Genomic DNA, 20074 nt, shown 5'->3' on the forward strand with positions numbered 1-20074 from the left:
TCTCCTGAGTCCTGGCTCTGGGGCTGTTTTTTTTTTTTTTTTTTCCCCCCAAGTCATATGAAAGCATTTTGTCAAGTGTGAACACTGTACAAACATTCAGTATTACTTTTTCGCACCTCTCTCCCCAGACTTAGACAAAGTAGGTGTTCAAGAAGAATCTGTTGAATTGAATAGCCGATTATGCCTGCTTTATGATTATAGAATGCAAGTTAGAAAAGAACAATGGGGAATCTCATGAAATATGATTCTGTTTACCTTTCCATTGTCGATCCTAATCATTTATTTCTTTCAAGTATGCCCTCTGCTATCCTTAGACTAACACACACACAAAAGGGAGCAGGCATTTTCTGATTACCCTTCAGCTGACCATGAGGGTTAGTGGCCCAGAAGCACAAAGCATAATACAGTAACCAGGCTGGGATTCCAAATATGCCGCAGAGCAGCAGAGGAAGCCCTGCATTCACACACCAATATCATCACCTTATGGTGCCATGCCGTATCTCCCGAGAGCACGTGGTGCTTCTTCTTCGTTGAGAGCCTTAAAGATCTGCAAATGCTTTGACGCAGAAAGTCCAATTCAAGGAATTTATTCTAACAAGATTTGCAACCCAAAGATTTGGTTACAGAGCTGTTCACTGCAACATTGTTTACAAAAGCAAAAGATTGGGAGCAGCCTAAACATCTGCAACAGGGAGTTGGCTCAGTGTTTTATGTTAATTCTAGTCCATGGACTACTATTTAGCCATCGGAATTTTTCCTGTGTAGAAAATCCTAAAATTACATAAGATAACATTCACAATATACTTTTAAGACAAAAAAAGCAGGTAATATAATAACAAGTGCTACATGGGCTCGGATGTATTATGTATACATTTGTATCTATTTTATGTATAAAACTTTATCTATTGTGATACACACACACACACACATATATATATATATTTCCAACCTCATTATATGTCTGTGTTATATGTAAACATGCAATGAGGTTGGAAATATATATATTAAAATTTAATAGTCGTGGCAGGGCATGGTGGCTCATGCCTGTAATTGCTGTACTTTGGAAGGCCAAGGTGGGATGATCGCTTGAGCCCAGGAGTTCGAGACCAACCTGGGCAACATAGTGAGACCCCGTCTCTATATAAAAATTTGAAAATTAGCCTGGACTAATGACATGCACTTGTAGTCTCAGCTGCTCAGCAGGCTGAGGTGGGAGGATGGCTTGAGCCCAGGAAGTCAAGACTGCAGTGAGCCATGATGGCATCACTGTTCCTCTAGCCTGGTTGACAGAGTGAGACTCTCTCTCAAAGAAAAAATAATTAACAGTAGTTATTTCTCCATCAGTGAGATTATGGATGGTTTATTGTTTATCATTTTGTTTATCCCTAGTTTTATAAATAAGTATATTTGCTTGCATAATGAAAAACAATAAAATTGTGCTAAAGTGATGCTATGCAAGGATACTTAATACCACTAAGGAATGTTTATGTTATGGTGTTAATAATAATACTAAAAAGTATAAATAATATTTATTGAGTGCTATTACATGCAGCCACTCTGCTAAGTCCTTTACCAACTTGCTTCCTTCATCAATCACAAAAATCATGTAAGAAAGGCATTATTACTTGCCCTATTTTATAGGTAGGAAATCTGAGGTTAAGAAGGGGTGAAATTGAAATCACTTCATGTCATATTTTCTCTTGTTAAATGCGGTAGCAGGTAACACACACACACACACACACACACACATCTGTGCTCGTGCACACATAGCCAGTTGTTTTCTTCCGTGTGTGGTGAGATAATGAGTTTTTATTTCTTCATTTTTAACTGTCTCTATTTCTTTTTTTATTTTGCTTTAAGTTCTGGGATACATGTGCAGAGCGTGCAGGTTTGTTACATAGGTATACATGTGCCATGGTGGTTTGCTGCACCTGTCAACCCGTCATCTAGTTTTTAAGCCCTGCATGCATTAGGTATTTGTCCTAATGCTCTCCCTCCCCTCATGCCACTCACTGATAGGCCCCAGTGTGTGATGTTCCCCTCCCTGTGTCCATGTGTTCTCATTATTCAACTCCCACTTATGAGTGAGAATATTCAGTGTTTGGTTTTCTGTTCCTGTGTTAGTTTGCTCAGAATGATGGCTTCCAGCTTCATCCATGTCCCTGCAAAGGACATGAACTCATTCTTTTTTATGACTGTCTTCTTTTTTCTTCTTTTTTGAGGCAGGGTCTCACACTGTCACCGAGGCTGGAGTGCAGTAGTACAATCTTGGGTCACTGCTGCCTTGACCTCCCAGGCTCAAGTGACCCTCCCACCTCAACCCACCGAGTAGACTATAGGTGTGTGCCTCCATGCTTGGCCTACTTATCTGTATTTCTTATTTTTTTTTTTCCTTCAGAGACAGGGTTTCATTCTGTCACCCAGGCTGAACTGCAGTGGTGCAATAATAGTTCACTGCAGTCTCAAACTCCCAAGCTCGAGCGATCCTCCCACCTCAGCCTCCTGAGTAGCTAGGACTACAGGTGAGCAACAGCATGCCCAGCTAATTAAACAAAAAAATTTTTTAGAAATGGGGTCTCACTATGTTGCCCAGGCTAATCACAAACTCCTGGCCACAAGCGATCCTCCCCTCCTAAAGCGTTGGTATTACAGGAGTGAGCTACTGCAACCAGCCTGTATTTCTTATTTTTCTAAAATTAGGTGATACATTTACTTTTTATGAGAAAAAGGCAAAGATATTTTTCAGCCTGGAAAAGAAAGCTTACCACAGGGAATCTATACCCTATGTATACCTACTGAAAAAAAAGGGTGAGTGTATTCCAGACAGAGAAAATCAAAAGGAGCTAGAGTGCTGTGTCCTAAAAGAGATTCTTTCTCATTCCCCTCGGACTCCCTCTCCCAGAGCAGTGCTCTGCTTCCAGGAGGACGTGTTTCATCAGGGTGGAATTAAGCTGGGGGAGCCCTGGCTGCCCTCTGGAAGTGACTGGCCTGAGCGAGAAACCTCACCCAGGGTACCTCTTATTGTTTCTTATCACTGCTTGAAGATTCTCTTTAGCCCAGTGGGCCTTCAAAGCCTTCAAAGTAGACAGACTTGTGTGCAAATCCCAATTCTGCCAATGGTGAAATCATGTGGCAGAAAGACAAAGGTAAAGACTTTGGTATTGGGAAAAAGACCAGGGCTTGGGAAGGTCCTGCTAGAGGCTGAACAAGAAGAGGTGTGAAAAATAATAATAATAGCAACAACAATAATAATATCATCTAAGACTGTTTTTGAACCTTAGATTATGGAAGTGCCAAATGTGGTGAGGTTATGGGTATCATCAGAAGCTAGATTATGGGGGCAACTTCAAGGGTTTTTATAATATTACTTGTGAGACCACAGCCAAGTCACTTCACATCTCCAAGTCCCCTTTTGCCTGTCTGTAAAATGTACCCTATATTCTTATCCTATGTCATAGGATCTGGGGCTAGTATAACTAAGTAATGCATGTAAGGAGCCCAGCATGGTGCCTGGCACATAGTAGGTGCTCAATAAAACGTAGGCATTTATACTATTATGACTGTGATTCATTATCACTATCATTATGACATTATGATATATTCATGATAATATTATTATTGTTATTATTTTCTGCACCTCCCCTCTTCCAGTCCCGACTCTAGCTTGACCTTCCCAAGCCCTGGTCTTTTTCCTATCCTAATACCAAAGTCTTCTCTTTTTCCTTTTTCCCCCAGGAAAACCTTCCAGACAATAATCAGATTCTCATAGCCAAATTCAACCAATGACATTAACTACTATGGATATATTGACTCAATAGTGGTTCCACACTCACTTTGAACAGAAATCTTCAACACCTTAACCTAAAAGCACAAGTTTAGGCTTCATAATTTGCTGATTTTACAGACTGATGGGAACCCAGTTTCCGAGAGAGGGAGGGTCCCGGAAGGGAGTGGAAACCGCCAGTCTCACTCACATTTCCTGGCCTTTAGCCCCTCCCAACCCTTCCCTTTAAGGCTCTAGATTTGTAAAGCTCATTATCATGTTTTATGAACTTTTACTGGCAGTGCGTTATGACAGGTGCATATGGAAATCCTTGAAGTTGCCCCAATAACCCAGCCTCTAATGATGCCCCTAACCCCACCATGGATGGCATTTCCATAGTCTAAGGATCAAAAAGAGCTGTTTGTTTTTGCTGAACAAACACCCGCCCAGCTGTACAACTGAGCCAAGGCATCAATAAGGCCAAGAATGTATTTAAGGAAGATGTGGTAATACCATATACATAGAAGATTATGGATTAAATGGTTGAAAAAGCAGAGCAGAAAATAGGCTATTCGTAGTCATGACTGCAAATGTGGAGCCATATGCCATAAATACATTGTTAGCCCATCAAAGTGACTAACTGGGATATGAAAACCAGGAGGTATTCAGTTTTCAACTCACTGGTCTCACTGCTGGAACACAATCCTCTGACGTCTATATTTACAACTTCATCTCTTCAGATTTGCCTTTATTCCAAATAAATCATCACCAATCTCACTGACCCAGATCCCATTTCTTCCTAAATATCTTCATTCTCTCTCTCTTGAGCCTAAATGCAAGTGCAGTAAAAAATATTATGAATGCTTTAGGGTACTTTTCACCAATTAAAAGTGGCATATTAAATTTCTGAAAACCTTTGTAATCTGCAGTATAAAATCCCATTTTATGGTAGCAGATAATTTAGAACCCATAAGCTAATTAAATGAAGTGAATGACAACTGTATTCTCTAGATAAATGATATATCAGTCACAGATAATGTACAAATTTAAGAGACTGGAACCTTTGGAAAGAGAGGGGAAAAAATGAAAAAATTTGAGTCACAAATGTTGGGTTTTATACATAAATCTGACTAATTGTATTAACTGCATAATGGAATTAATTGACGGAGTCTTTTTGCTTCCAAATCTCCATGGAGCTATGGAAATATCTTTCTGCTGTTAAGTGAGCCACCATCTCACAATACTGAGCTATGCTGTTGACATCCCTGAATCTGGAGATACGATACAAGGCCCCTATCCCTGCCCCATGTCTCTGGATAAAGGGATCACAAATACTAATGAAAAGGGAGAACATTGCCAAATCAATATTTAAAATCTACATCCAATGAAAATGTCTATTTCTTGGCCCAGAAGTCTTAGCATCATGTAATGTTAAGGCTTAGGAGAAACTTCAAGATCATCTAGCTTGGTGTGGAGAAGGATTCTGAGGCTGTGTTTAGGCTCAGCAACAAAAAGCATAGAGATCAACTAGAAATGTGTGGGATGAGTGAAACATAATGTCAAACCTGATTAAGCTCAAATCACTCCTTTAAGAAATGAGGTGTCAAACCAAAGAAGGCTATTGCCCAAAATCAGAAGGTGGCAAGTGGTCAGAACTGGGAAGAGAATAGAAGAGCCTGAGATTTTCCCACCATCCCATCCCTCAGAGTTCCAGCAGCTCCTAAGGCAATTCTGACCATCCTAAAAGAAAAGAGAGCGGCATAGTTTATGTCTGCATGACACTAGCAGAGAAAGAGTGTATTCTCCCCATACTCAGACAGTTCCATAAAGAAGCAGATCTCAAGCTCCTCCAGGCTGAAACCAGCCCTCTTGGGTCATAACTGAAGATCCACTGACCTCAGTTAATCAGAGTGATTTTTTAACAATATCGATTGAGCACCCAGACCTACAGAAAAAAAAATCCAACTGTATTAGGAGAGGTAAGGCAGAACTGGCTAACGCTTATACAGTAGAAAAAGATTTGAAGGTCAGAGTAAAGAAGCCGACAGAGCTCTAAAAATAAAAGAGAGAGAAAAAACAAAGACAAAAAACAAAACAAAAAAACAAAAACAAACAAAAAACATCATAAATGAGATTCTCAGGAAGCATGGTTTCCCTTGTTTCCTGAGTCCTTGGCTCCATAGCTCGAAGGGAGAATTTTGAGAGGAGGGATGGAGGCTTACTCTCTGTGTGTCAGGTCCAAACATAGTACTGAGCACAGGGCAGGTGGGTTTTGGACACTGTATCGTGTTGTGTGGTCTCCTGCTTAGACTCAAGCCGTCAACTCCTGGCATGACAAACGTGACAGTAGAAAGAATTCTAACTGGACAGAAGCCCACTGCAGACTCACTTAAACAAAAAAGGTTGATGTATGGAACTAACATGCCAAAGTTAGATATAAACTCAGGCATGATTAGCTCGGAAAGTTGGTTATTGGATCTTGGACTTCCCCTCTGTGTTTTGGTTCTTTGCTCCTCTTGTTGGCTCTACTTTCTGGCAGACCCCCCATATGGTAGTGCCTGGCAGCTGTGGGCTTATATCCTCCCAACAGCAAGTCTATCAAAGAACAGGAGAGATCCCTTTTGCAATAATTGTTGCAGATATCCAGGTCTGAGTGTTTGGTGGTTTTTTGTTGTTGTTTCTTTTGAGACAAGGTCTCACTCTGTTGCTCAGGCTGGAGTGCAGTGGCGTGATCACAGCTCACTGCAGCCTTAATCTGGGCTGTTGATCCTCCTGCCTCCACCTCCTGAGTAGTGCACCACAGGTGTGCACCACGATACCTGGCTATTTTTTTTTTAATTTTTTTGTAAATATGAGATCTTACTATGTTGACCAAGCTAGATTCAAACTCCTGAGCTCAAGCAATCCTCCCACCTCGGCCTCCCAAAGTGCTGGGATTACAGGTATGAGCCACTGCTCCCCACCCAGGTCTGAGTCATATTGGGACTTGGGTGACACACCCTCATTCCAGAAGCACTTAGTCTGGCCCCAGGCAATGGAACCCTCTGATTGGCCCAGCTGGGTTCCACACGAGCCACCATATACTCCTACTAAGATTTATTAAGCCACCAGTAAGTTTTAAGAAAGGTATATCATTCAAGGTATAGCTTTGGAAAGACAGGAAAGATCAGTCCCTTCATACTACATGAGCACAGTGGGAGGAGATGGTTCCCCAAAAGGAAACCACCACTCTGCTACCAACACCATAGGATTACCAGCGGAAGTCAGAGAGAACTTGGGGCTTTTTCTGGATAGTACCTTAGAGGTGGTTAAAAGCTTGGCAACTGAACCTGGGAGGAAGGGGTGGATAGAACAGGCTCCTGCGAAGCTCATGCCAGGTCAGTGGTCAATGAATGTTTCCACATACAGCGAAGAAAAAGCTGGTGCTGATGAGGTTAAAGTTTCTTGATCCATGGAGGAGACAGAGGCAGATGCAAAATCCTGAGCCCATGGAGGGGGCTGAATGGTGGCTCCTGGAGACATCCAGTCCTAATTCATGGCGCCTGTGCCTGTTCTTTTCTATTGTTTCTTTGAGACAGCATTTTATTCTGTTGTCCAGGCTGGAGTGCAGTGGGGCAGTCTCAGCTCACTGCAGCCTCAAACTGCTGGGCTTAAGCAATCCTCTCACTTCAGCCTCCTGAGTAGCTGGGACTACAGGTGCACAGCACCATGCCTGGATAATTTATTATAGAGATGGGGTCTAGATATGTTGCCCAGGCTAATCTCAAACTCTTGGCCTCAAGCAGTCCTCCCACTTTGGCCACCCAAAGTGCTGGGATTGCAGTTGTAAACCACCACACCTGTCCACATGTTATCTTCTATGGTAGCCATGTGGCAAATGTGATTAAGTTAAAGATCTGGAGAGGGGGAGATAATTTTGGGTTATCCAGGTGTACCCTAAATGCCATCACAAGGGTCTTTGTAAGAGAGAGGCAGAGAGAAATTGGACACAGAGAAAGAGGAGAAGGCAGTGTGACAGTGGAAGCAGAGATCGTAGTGATGCAGCTAAAAGCCAAGAAATTCCTGCAGCCACCAGTAACCAGAAGAGGCGAGGAGCAGATTCTCCCTCAGACCCCTGCAGGGAGCGTGGCCCTGCTCACATCTTGACCTGGGCCAGTGGCACTGATTTCAGACTCCTGGCCTCCAAAACTGTGAAAGAACCAGCTTCATTTGTTTTAAGCCACCACGTTTGTGGCGATTTGTTATACAGGCCACAAGAAACGAATGCAGACAGTATGAGGGAAGTGTGTACAACAGCAGAAAGGGTGAGGTCAGGAGTGAAGGGAGAACAAGAACAGTGCTGGGATGGAGGTAGTGTAGCCACGGCAAGGCTGATGAGTAGGACACGTGGTCACACCGTCAGCAAAAGTTTCACCAACACCCAAAGATTCCCATGGAGGGATGAAGTCATCTCTTGACCTGCAGTGGTGGTCAGGGCCCAGGACTTCCTTCAAGACGGATGCTACATGTGTCATGTTGCCGGTTCACACACTTGGAATAATGGAGCCTGTTACTCACTGAGAAAAGCTGCTCGGGACAAGGAGACAAAACAATGTCCTCTGCTTTCCCGAGGGCCACTGGAGTGCGGAGTGTCCTATAGCGGGGAGCATGGCTTGCCCTCTGGCTAGCATGCCTGGCTGGCCCTGGGCTGGGCAGGAAACAAGGCTCGGTTATCTCACCCTGTCCTGTGGCTGCCCTCGAAGGATGTTTCTTTGGCATGCAGTGTCCAGCAGGTCCCACTCTCTACAGTGTTCTCCTGGCCCCAAAGGGAGAAATATTTTGAGTCATCCTGATATGTTTAATCCTCTTAATGGGTTACCTTTCTTTCATCATCCTGGGGCGGGGAGAGATTTCACTACCAAGAATCACAGTATTAATAACAGCAGCTGGTGGTTACTGGGCACACACCACACAAGGTGCTTCACAGCAACCTTATGCGGTTTACACCATGGGCAGATGAGGAAACTGAGGCACAGAGCAGGTAAGCACCTGGCCTAACTCCACATGGCTGGTAAATGGTAGAGCCATGCTCCAAACCCAGGCTCTCTGGCCTCTAAGCCCATGCTCTCAGCACCACGCCACGGCTCAAGGTCAGATAGCCTGGCAGTCAGGACCCTGCTGGCCTCTCTGTGCCCGTCGCTTCTTCTCCCTCCTAGGGGCCTCACACCCAGGGAGCCTCCAGAGACTGCTTTCTGTCGGCTTCTCATTCTTCAGGCTGCTACTTTTTAGCCGTGTTACTGATGAGAAAACAGCTTAGTAAAATCAATGGTTTTAAATTACACCTTTATGTACCAAGGATACAAAACAAGCTACAAAACAGAAATACTTTCCCGTGACAAAAAATCAATCTTGCTGATGCTACTGTTCCTGGAGCTTGCTTCCCCCCACCCCGCCCCCACTTCCCCCTCTTACTTAAGACGCTCTCTGCTCTTGCATCTGCCGGCTTTGTGTAGACTTTCTTCAGGTTTCTTGCTTGGGAGACTCGTTTTATCTAAAAGGTCAATTCTTTCAGCGGGGCACCAAGCAGAATTGAATATAATTATCCCAATCTCTACCGTGTAGAATTCATGCTTGAATTCATTCAAAAAATAGCATGCAGTATAATTAACTCAGAGCCCAACCAAATCTATTGAGAAAGCCTCAGGTATCATACAGTTCCACTTACAATAGAACATTTTCATTTAAGGACATTGTACGTATTAACCCAAGTCAGCATCCAATTACTCTGAATAAGTGAATTCTCTGTTCCAGGAATGTAATTTGAAAATGTTGTCATGCAATCTGAGGCAAAAGGTCCTTTTTCATTAATCTAACTCTCATTAAAGTGGAAGCCTGCAGGTTATTTCAAATCCATTAGTTTTAAATACAGGTGATTACAATTCTATTGCACATAAGACAACAGAAGTGTCTATCAAGAAATATTGGGACGTTTCAAGGGATGAGACCAGTTGGTGGTTTTGCTGTCACAACGAGGATGAGATTTACCAGCTGATGGAATGGGAGACTCTTTTCTGAATCCCCTAGGGCATACACAGTCAACTGGATAAACTCACAGGGGGATCTGTGTGCTGGAGGGAGCTCACACTTGCTCAGTTCTTCAGAATTATCTGTTGTGTGTATTTTCAATCCACTTAGCTTTGGAAGCTTGGTGAAATTAAGACTTATCAGTTTTAATTCTGTGAGAGGCTGACAGTCCTTGAACACATGGTTTCATCTGCCTAGGTTCCCCTCCCCCACCCCTGTCTCCATCCTCTCATGCTTCTGGTCTCTGACGCAAGGCCCCCTCTCCCAGGTGGCCTCCCCTGACCATCCCAGCTGGAAGTGACAAGGTTCTGCTTCAAACACCTTTAGTCCTGAGCATCTGATCACTTTGGTATTGGAATCTGCTCCCTCATCGCTTTCATTTGCTTTTCATATTTTATTTAATTCAGTAAGTATTTCTTTTCTTTTCTTTTTTTTTTTTGTTTTGTTTTGTTTTTTGAGAAGAAGTCTCACTCTGTTGCCCAGGCTGGAGTGCAGTGGTATAATCTTAGTCACTGCAGCAGCCTCTGCCTCCTGGGTTCAAGTAATTCTGCTGCCTCAGCCACCGGAGTAGCTGGGACTACAGGCATGCGCCACCACTCTTGGCTAATTTTTGTATTTTTAGTAGATAACAGGGTTTCACCATGTTGGCTAGGCTGGTCTTGAACTCCTAACCTCAAGTGATCTGTCCACCTCGGCCTCCCAAAGTGCTGGGATTACAGGCGTGAGTCACCGCTCCTGGCCAACAGGATTTCTTGAGTGCCTAGCAAAGTCAGGCACTGGACTGGATGCCTACATGAGATTCTATGATGAAAGAGTCACTGCCCTCTTCCTGCCCTCAGGAAGCTCACATTCTAGTCCAGTGGGCATGAGACGGGCAGGCAAGTAACCAGGCAGTGACACTAAGTGTCCCGTGAGTGCTATGACAGGGCATGGTAGATGTCCAAGGGAGAAATTTCCAACCGGAACTTCAAATCACTTCTTTACCTAAACCCTCTCATCAGATACAGACCAGAATCCAAACCCCTAACAAGGCCTCCAAAGTTGTGGATCTGGCCCTCCCTTCTCCCCTCTCACCTTCATAGCTTCACATTCATCTCTGCCTTTGGCCACAATGGCCTCTCTGAGTTTCCTAAACATCCTAAACCCTGTTGCCTCTGTGCCTTTGCACTTGCTGTTCTCTATGCTTCTCTTTCCCAAGGTCTTCCACTAACATTTTCCTCCTTATCCTTTAGCTCTCAGCTCAAATGACACCGTCTCATGGAAGTCTCCTTAACTACCTTCTAAGGTAGCCTCCAAATCTGAGTTACTCCCAGTGTATTTTTTCCAAAACCCTCAGCCATCTGAAACATAGAGTATTTGTTCAGTTTGGTTTTCTCTCTCTCTCTTTGGAGTATCAATTCCAGGAAGGCAAGGACTTGGTCGATTATACCTATCACAAAACCTATTGCACCTAGTCCAGAACCTGACATATAGGAGGCACTCAATAAATATTTGTTGAGTATAAGAAAAAAAGGTAAGAGTGAATGACTTGGGGGTTCTTGAAATTGAGACTTATTTAGCAATTACCAGGCAAAAAAATGTGGAAGAGAAAGAACGTTGTCTTATTTTCTTTTTTTTTTTTTTTTTTTTTTTTTTTTTTGAGACGGAGTCTTGCTCTGCCACCCAGGCTGGAGTGCAGTGGCCGGATCTCAGCTCACTGCAAGCTCCGCCTCCCGGGTTCACGCCATTCTCCTGCCTCAGCCTCCCGAGTAGCTGGGATTACAGGCGCCCGCCACCTCGCCCGGCTAGTTTTTTGTATTTTTTAGTAGAGACGGGGTTTCACCGTGTCAGCCAGGATGGTCTCGATCTCCTGACCTTGTGATCCGCCCGTCTCGGCCTCCCAAAGTGCTGGGATTACAGGCTTGAGCCACCGCGCCCGGCCCGTTGTCTTATTTTCAAATTGGATCACAGTTTTGGATAAGTTTCTTCATTTTTGACTTCCCAGAATCACTCTTTCTGTATAAATGATAATTAATATATTTCTGTTGTCATGATTTACCCCATTTGTCAGTCACCAGGTAAATCCAAGAGATGAGCAGAAATGTTGGTATTTGGTTTAGACTAAATTTAACAGAAGGAGCCCTAGGGTCTGGCCTCTCTGCTGGCTGAACACAACATCACAACTGAACACAAGATGGAACACCCACTCCCAAACCCTCTTAGCTTCATTCACTATCTCAAGCATCCCCATCTGCAGGCCAACTGGTAAGACATTTAAAAAAAAAAAAATGACCAGGCGCCGTGGCTTATACCTGCAATCCCAACACTACGGGAGGCCAAGGCGGCAGATCACTTGATCCCAGACCAACCTGGGCAACATGGAGAAAGCCTGTCTCTATAAAAAAGTACAAAAGAAAATTAGTCAAATTTTGTAGTGTATGCCTGTAGTCCCAGCTACTTGGGAGGCTGAGGTGGGAGGATCATTTGAGCCCAGGAAGTGGAGGCTGCGGTGAGCCAAGATCACACCACTGCCCTTCAGCCTGGGCAACAGAGTGAGACCTTGGCTCAAATAAATAAATAAAATTAAAAATTAAAAAATTGAAAATAAGTTACATTCACTAAATATCCATCTATAAGATATTTGTGTGGCTGCTGGGTGCAAAGCCCAAAGCTGGGTGTCTGAGGAACAGTAAAACTTCAATCACTATCTCAACTCTGGAGAAAATTACATTCACTTTGAAGAAATAAATTTTTCACAGAGCAATGAATGCTTTTCGGATTTTAAAGTTCATTTTCACTCATTAGCACTTTTCATACCTCAGAGAAACTTTCCAAAGTTGAAACACATTTATAGGGGGACTGAATGGACTTCAGACAATGGAGGGACTTGGTGAAAGTCCTGTATCTTAGAAGAAGCAAAACTCAAACCTGAATCCACATCTTTGATGCCACAAGATAATGTCACTAGACTTGACCGCCCTTCATGAAACCATGGTATAGATCAGAGGAAATCGGTCCTCTTGGGAATTGTTCCAGAATCCCCTGGAACAATCAAGGTCAGGTGGGCATGGCTATGCTTGTCCGCAGACCATCATGGAAGTGGCCCAAGGCTCTCCTTGACCATTGCCCTTGGAGAAAGTCAATCAACAACAGTTTTCCGTTATTTCACACTTCCCATTCCAACCAGTTCCCACTTTTGAGACAACCTCAAGGACCACACTTTCTTAAAGCTTTCTTTGAATATTCTAGTTCTTATTCCCTGTACAGTGGCACCAAACAATCCTGCAATTAATCAGATACCATCTTGTGTGTTCTCTAATTATTTCACAGATTGTCTTATCATCCCGGCCACAATGAAAACAATGTGGGCAGGAACAATGTCTAATAATACTAACTGTATGACGATAATGGCTTTTATGTTTCTATACTTTCAAGTTTACAAAGCACATTAAAATCCTCACCAAATCCTCACCATAGCCCAGCAAGGATGGCAGGACCAGGACTATGATAATCCATTTGTGACAGATGAGGAAACTGAGGTAGGAGAATTTTAAATGATTTGAGTGGGATGCTATGAACCAAACTGTGACATAAAGCCTCTTCCTCTAATTGCAAGATTCTGTCACCACACCACCTGAGATCATCTTTCCATCCAGCATGAACCCAAATTTGACTTTGTTCCTTCTTTCTTTGGCCAAAATCTTTGAGACTTTCAACTTCCCATTATTCCTTCCAACTAGTCCTGACACCTGGCTACCCTGAGCACTGAGCCCCTTGGGCTTTCAAGTCAAGTAGGATGGCATGCACCAAAGAGTAATATTCTAATAGATTTTGCTGCTTGAAAAAGCAGTACAGAAATAAATGAAAAATGAAAGCCCCGTTTCTATGATAGCTGCTTGTTCTGGGTTCCCACAGTTGGGCTTGTCAAAAATTGATGGGCATTGTATTAGTCCATTTTCTCATTGCTGTATAGAACTACTGAGACTGCGTAATTTATGGAGGGAAGGTTTGATTGACTCACAGTTCTGCAGGCTTAAAAGGAAGCATGACTGGGAGGCCTCAGGAAACTTACAATCATGATGAAAGGCGAAGGCTAAGCAAGCATGTCGTACCATGCCAGAGCACGAGAGAGAGGGAGAGAAAAGAGGGGGAAGTGCCACATACTTTCAAGCAACCAGATTTCATGAGAACTCACTCACTATCATGAGAACAGCAAGGGAGAAGTCCATCCCCATGATTCAATCACCTCCTACCACTCCTCTTCCCTGACATGCAGGGATTACAATTCGAGATGAGATTTGGGTGGGGATACAGAGCCAAACCACGTCATTATGCCCCTAGTCCCTCCCAAATCTCATGTCCTTCTCAAATTTTAAAACGCAGTCATGCCTTCCCAACAGTCCTCCAAAGTCTTCACTTATTTCAGCATTAACTCAAAAGTCCAAGTCCAAAGGCTCATCTGAGACAAAGCAAGTCCTTTCCACCTATGAGCCTCTAAAATCAAGATACAATGGAGGTGCAAGCATTGGGTAAATGCTCCTATTCCAAAAAAGAGAAATTGGCTAAAACCAAGGGGCTACAGGCTGCATGCAAGTCCAAAACCCAGCAGGACTGTCATTAAATCTTTTTTGTTTGTTTGTTTGTTTTTGAGACAGAGTCTCACTCTGTCGCCAGGCTGGAGTGCAATGGCGCAATCTCAGCTCACTGCAACCTCTGCCTCCTGGGTTCAAGTGATTCTCCTGCCTCAGCTTCCTGAGTAGCTGGGATTATAGGCACATGCCACCATGCCCAGCTTATTTTTGTACTTTTAGTAGAGATGGGGTTTCACCATGTAAGCCAGGATGGTCTTGATCTCTTGACCTCATGATCTGCTCACCTCAGACTCCCAAAGGGCTGGGATTACAGATGTGAGCCACTGTACCTCGCCCATTAAATCATAAAGCTTCAAAATAATCTCCTTTGACTTCATGTCTCACATCCGGGGCACACTGATGCAAGGGGTGGGCTCCTAAGGCCTTGGACAGCCCCATCCCTGTGGCTCTGTAGGGTACAACCCCCGTGGCTGCTTTTATGGTCTGGTGTTGAGTGCCTGCAGCTTTTCCAGGCATGCGGTGCAAGCTGTGAGTAGAGCTACCATTCTGGGTTCTGGAGGACAGTGGCCCTCTTCTCACAGCTCCACTTGGCAGTGCTCCAGTAAGGACTCTGTGTGGGGCTCCAACCCCACATTTCCCCTCAGCACTGTCCTAGTAGAGGTTCTTCATGATGTTTCCATTCCTACAGTGGGCTTCTGTCTGGACATCCAGGCATTTCTGCACATCCTCTGAAATCTAGGCAGAGATTCTTAAGTTGCAACTCTTGTCGCCTATTCATCTGCAGGCCCAACGCCACATGGAAGTCACCAAGGCTTAGGGTTTGCACCCTCTAAAGCAATGGCCTGAGCTGTACCTTGGCCCCTTTTAGGCATGGCTAGAAGTGGAATGGCTGAGATGCAGGGCACCATGTCCTGAGGCTGCATAGAGCAGTGGGGTCCTGGGCCTGGCCCAGGAAACCATTTGTCCTTCTAGACCTCTGGGATTCTGATGGGAGGGTCTGCCACAAAGGTCTCTGACATGCCTGGAGACATTTTCCCTGTTGTCTTGGCTGTTAACATTTGGCTCCTCTTTACTTATGCAAACTTCTGCAGTCAGCTTGAATTTATCCCCAGAAAATGGGTTTTTCTTTTCTACCACTTTGTCAGGCTGCAAACTTTTATGCTCTGCTTCCCTTTTAAACATAAGTTGCAATTTCAGACCATTTCCCTGTGAATGTATATTACCATATGCTATTAGGAGCAGCCAGGCTACATCTTGAATGCTTTGCTACTTAGAAATTTATTCCACCAGACATCATAAATCATCTCTCTCAAGTTCAAAATTCCACAGATCTCTAGAGCAGGGGTACAATGTCACTAGTCTCTTTGCTAAAGCATAGTAAAAGTAACCTTTACTCCAGTTCCCAATAAGTTCCTTCCAGTTCCCAGTAAGTTTCTCTTCTCCTTCTGAGACCTCATCAGCCTGGCTATCTTTGTCCATGTCACTATCAGCATTTTAGTCTAAATCATTCAACAAGTCTCTTGGAAGTTCCAAACCTTCCCTCATCTTCCTGTCTTCTTCTGAGCTCTCCAAAGTGTTCCAACCTCTGCCCATTTCTCAGTTCCCAATCACTTTCACATTTTCAGATATCTTTATAGCAATGCCCCCACTCTCCTGGTACCAATTTTCTGTGTTAGTCCATTTTCACACTGCTATAAAGAACTACTTCAGACTGGGTAATTTATGAAGGAAAGCGGTTTAATTGACTTAAAATTACACAGGCTTAACAGGAAGCATGACTAGGGACCCTCAGGAAACTTACACTCATGGCAGAAGATATAAGGGAATCAAGCATCTCTTACCATGGCACAGCAGGAGAGAGAGAGAGGGAGAGAAGAAGGGGAAGTGCCATACACTTTCAAACAACCAGATCTTGTGAGAACTCATTCACTATCACAAGAACAGCAAGGGGGAAGTCTGCCCCCATGATTCAATCATCTCCCACCAGACTCCTTCCCTGACACATGAAGATTACAATTTGAGGTGAATTTGGGGTGAGAACACAGAGCCAAATCCTATCAGGCATCAAAGACTTCTACGAGCTCCGAGTCTGGATGTTCCTGTCCTTATATGTAACCAAGAACTAAATCTTGCACTGACTTGAGCATTCAGACATCGGCTGGCCTGATAGGAGTTTGGGATGGGCTTGGGTTGCTGAGCTACCCAAAGGGGAGAAGACACCAAAGAAGGGACTTGCCTACTAGACTCCAGACAGTTTAAGTGTCTCTAGTCCTTTCCCACCTCATCCTTCTTCAGAAAGGAGGGGAAGCTTGTTTCCCAGAATGTCTTGCTAGATTTTTGCCAAGGAAAACTAGTGTAGACTGCTCTGAGCTGAGTGTCCTCTTGGAAAGGGAATGTAATGAGAAAAAGGCACCAGAGACATGGTACAAAGCTCCTTTTTGTGATATGGATATCCAGGAGACACTTAGGGTTCCCAGTCGGTTGCTTGAAACATATATGGCAGACAGCATCCATGAACTTGTGAGTGATTTTTCATGAGTAACATATGACCTTAGATGACCTTGACTTTCCCTATGAGGCATGGCCACCTCACCACTCCAGGGAGTGCCTAGCATGTAAATGAGTGGCATTTAAATATGCATAGATTGGAATAGTTCTAAAGTGTAAGAATTATTAGCAGATGATAACATTTTAATTATTAAGTTTTTTTAAATCCCTAATTTAATTGTCTTACACTTCCAACTGATTACCACATAAAGCACGTCATGACCCAGGCATGATTATTGTCACATAAAATATGACATGCTTGTCATATTTTGCACTTTGGGAAGCTCAGACAAGAGGATCACTTGAGGCCAGGAGTTCAAGATCAGTCTGGGCAACATGATGAGACTCCATCTCTACAAAAGACCTTCAAAAATTGCCCAGCGTGGCAGTGTGCACCTGTACTTCCAGCTACTCAAGAGACTCAGGTGGGAAGATAAGTGGAGCCCAGAAGTTAAAGGCTGCAGCCAAGATTGCACCACTGGACTCCAGCCTGGGTGACAGAGCAAGACCCTGTCTTAAAAAATAATAATAAAAATAATATGTCATGATACTGGGCTGCTAAGATTGTTATCCACCATTTCCTTCCTCGTTTCCCCACTGTCCTAATGATGATGATGATGTTTAGCATTTTAAAGCATTTTTTTTTCCATTCCAGACCCTATACTAAGGGTGTTGTACCTGATTTAATCTTCTGATATGAAAATTAGCCTTTCTACAATCAACAGAGCTTCATGTCACACATTAGAAAAATGGAAACACTTAACCAACATATAATATCTTTACAATTTCACCTCTTTGAACAACCCTCAGGACCCTGTAGGGTCTTCTTCCCCTTTGTTCTTCTGAACTAAGCAAAGGACTCTTCTTTTTTTTTAAAGGGACATTTGAATTTCTTTTCAAATGTATATTTGATCTCATTTACTGTGACTCCCTTTATTTTCAAAATATATGTTTGAATGTCTTTTCAAATCCTTTTGAAGTTTGTTTACTTGTGAATACAAGATTCTTTTTTTCCTAGGGATTCTAAAGCATTTTCTGGAAGGCGTGTGAGGGGTGGGGGTGGAGGATATTATATTTACGGATTGTATTTTTCTGAAAGGGGTATGTGGGGCGGAGGTGGAGGATATCATATTTATGAATTGTATTTATGTCTAAAATTATTTGTGTTTGTGTATAAATACATGTATAATGGATTATTATATACTTAATCCATTGTATTAAGGTATTATCTATAAATGCAAAGCTTGCATTTATACATAAAAGAAATATACATAAAAGTATTTATACATATATAAATACATGTATAATGGATTATTATATACTTAATCCATTGTATTAAGGTATTATCTATAAATGCAAAGCTTGCATTTATACATAAAAGAAAACTGGTAAGATGTATATGTGAAGAACTAAGGTGGGAAAGCCCCCAGCTCAACCTGGGAGCCCTTATTTCTTTCTGCATGTAGACTTCAAGTAAAATGTTAAAAACCATACTTAAAGCCTGGTCTTTTCCTCACAATATCTCCTAACTTTTTTTGAGAAATGTACTATAATTATTCTTATTTACAACTGAGATTCAGAGAGATTAAAAAATTCACCCAATGTCATACAGCTAGCAAATGAAGAAACCAAGGTTTACACCAAAGTCTGACTCTTTCAAATTGTCTACGAAATATTGATTTTAAAAAGGTTTTGTTGTTGTTGTTTTGGTTTTCACGTGTGAATCGCATACCTGTTTGGGGCTCAGTCTTAGCTTAGGAAACTGTTTGCCAGTTTCACCCATCCTCTGCTGTGGATGCTAGGAGAACTGATTTCTGCAGGCTGCATCCCAGGTTTCCGTGTCACTTGGTCTCCAGTTGGGTTCAGCCAATGGGAGATCCTGGTGGAAGTGGGAAAGCAGTAGGAATCAAAGGAGCCAGTGCACTTCTTCCCTTCTGCCTTAGGAGAGGTCCCAGGCAGGGATTCACTGCCCTCCCTAATTCCAGATTCTGGAATTAGAATCTGACAGCCCACTGTGATTCCAGCTTCCATCTTGGACTCTAGTGATCCACCTCCTCCCTTTGACCTAGAGGCAGAAGTGGCTTCCTGCAATTTCTAATCTGATTTTCACACTGTCCCCTGCTTAGCTTCTCCCTCTTCTATCACCTATGTAAACAACCCCTACATTAAATTCGTTTCGTTATTGTATTTAGGCTGGATTCTGCTTTCCTGGCCTGAGCCTCACTAATCCAGAGATGAACACACATGAACCATTTGTGAAAAACACAAGAGAGTTCAATTACAATGGTGTGGAGCAGATCACATTTGTTGATCCCTTTTCCTGTATTTCAAAGCAAAACTTTACCAAGTATGAATGCAGACAGGGAGAAAATACTACCTGTGTAGGCAGATATGAAGATAAAAATAGTTCAGTGTAGTTTAGCAAGCAGCATTTTCCAGTTCCTTGAAGGGTAAGATGGTGATAGAGCTCCCTTGGGCTTCACTGGCTAACTTACCAATTCTTTGCTTGCCTACAAAGGGGAGTAAGACTTGGAAGGAAGCTGTTAATGACTATTAGATAAATGTAGTGTCTCTAAATCTGAACACACAAGTCCATCTTTGACTGTTAGCCTTCCACTTTTGCTTTACTTTATCTTCTCCATGTGTCTGGTTCTGGTTAGTCTGGTAGGTGGCCTAAACATGGAGAATTTGAGTCATTACTGGGAAGCAGATGTTTCAGCTGAAACTATTGCAAAGACATACTACACTACCCATTGATTTCTCCTAGTCACCTTCAAGAAAACAGCTTCTTCCTTTCTTACCAAGGAAGCCCCTGCAGACATCTGTGTCTGAATATGGCATAAATGAGTAATAGCAACAAATATTAGGTGGAAACATTAGATCTAACTTGGTTTCCAAATTGCCATATTGCAGTGAAAAATCTCAATACAGGCCATAGGGGGTATATCAGAGTTCTTTAGAGAAACAGAACCCATAGGTAATACATGAATGTAGATATAAATGTAAAAATAGTTTATTTGTTATAAGGAATTAGTTCACATGATTATGGAAGCTGGCAAGTCCAAAATCTGCAGAGCTGATGTTCCAGTCCAAGGACTGGAAGCTTCTATAGAACCAGGAAGGTCTGGTG

The 20074-nt window shown here is 43.0% G+C and overlaps 1 long non-coding RNA gene across 1 annotated transcript in view; it reads right to left on the bottom strand.

The window, feature by feature from the left end:
- The window catches only part of LOC139359770 (uncharacterized), a 35370-nt gene extending 16426 nt beyond the window's left edge, over positions 1-18944 (bottom strand). Inside the window, exon 1 of the long non-coding RNA XR_011616149.1 lies at positions 18677-18944. This is a non-coding gene — a long non-coding RNA (uncharacterized lncRNA). The remainder of the gene's footprint in view (positions 1-18676) is intronic.
- Positions 18945-20074: the final 1130 nt, after the last annotated feature.

This window comes from Macaca nemestrina, chromosome 18, assembly GCF_043159975.1.
Source record: "Macaca nemestrina isolate mMacNem1 chromosome 18, mMacNem.hap1, whole genome shotgun sequence".
Classification (NCBI taxonomy): Eukaryota; Metazoa; Chordata; class Mammalia; order Primates; family Cercopithecidae; genus Macaca; species Macaca nemestrina.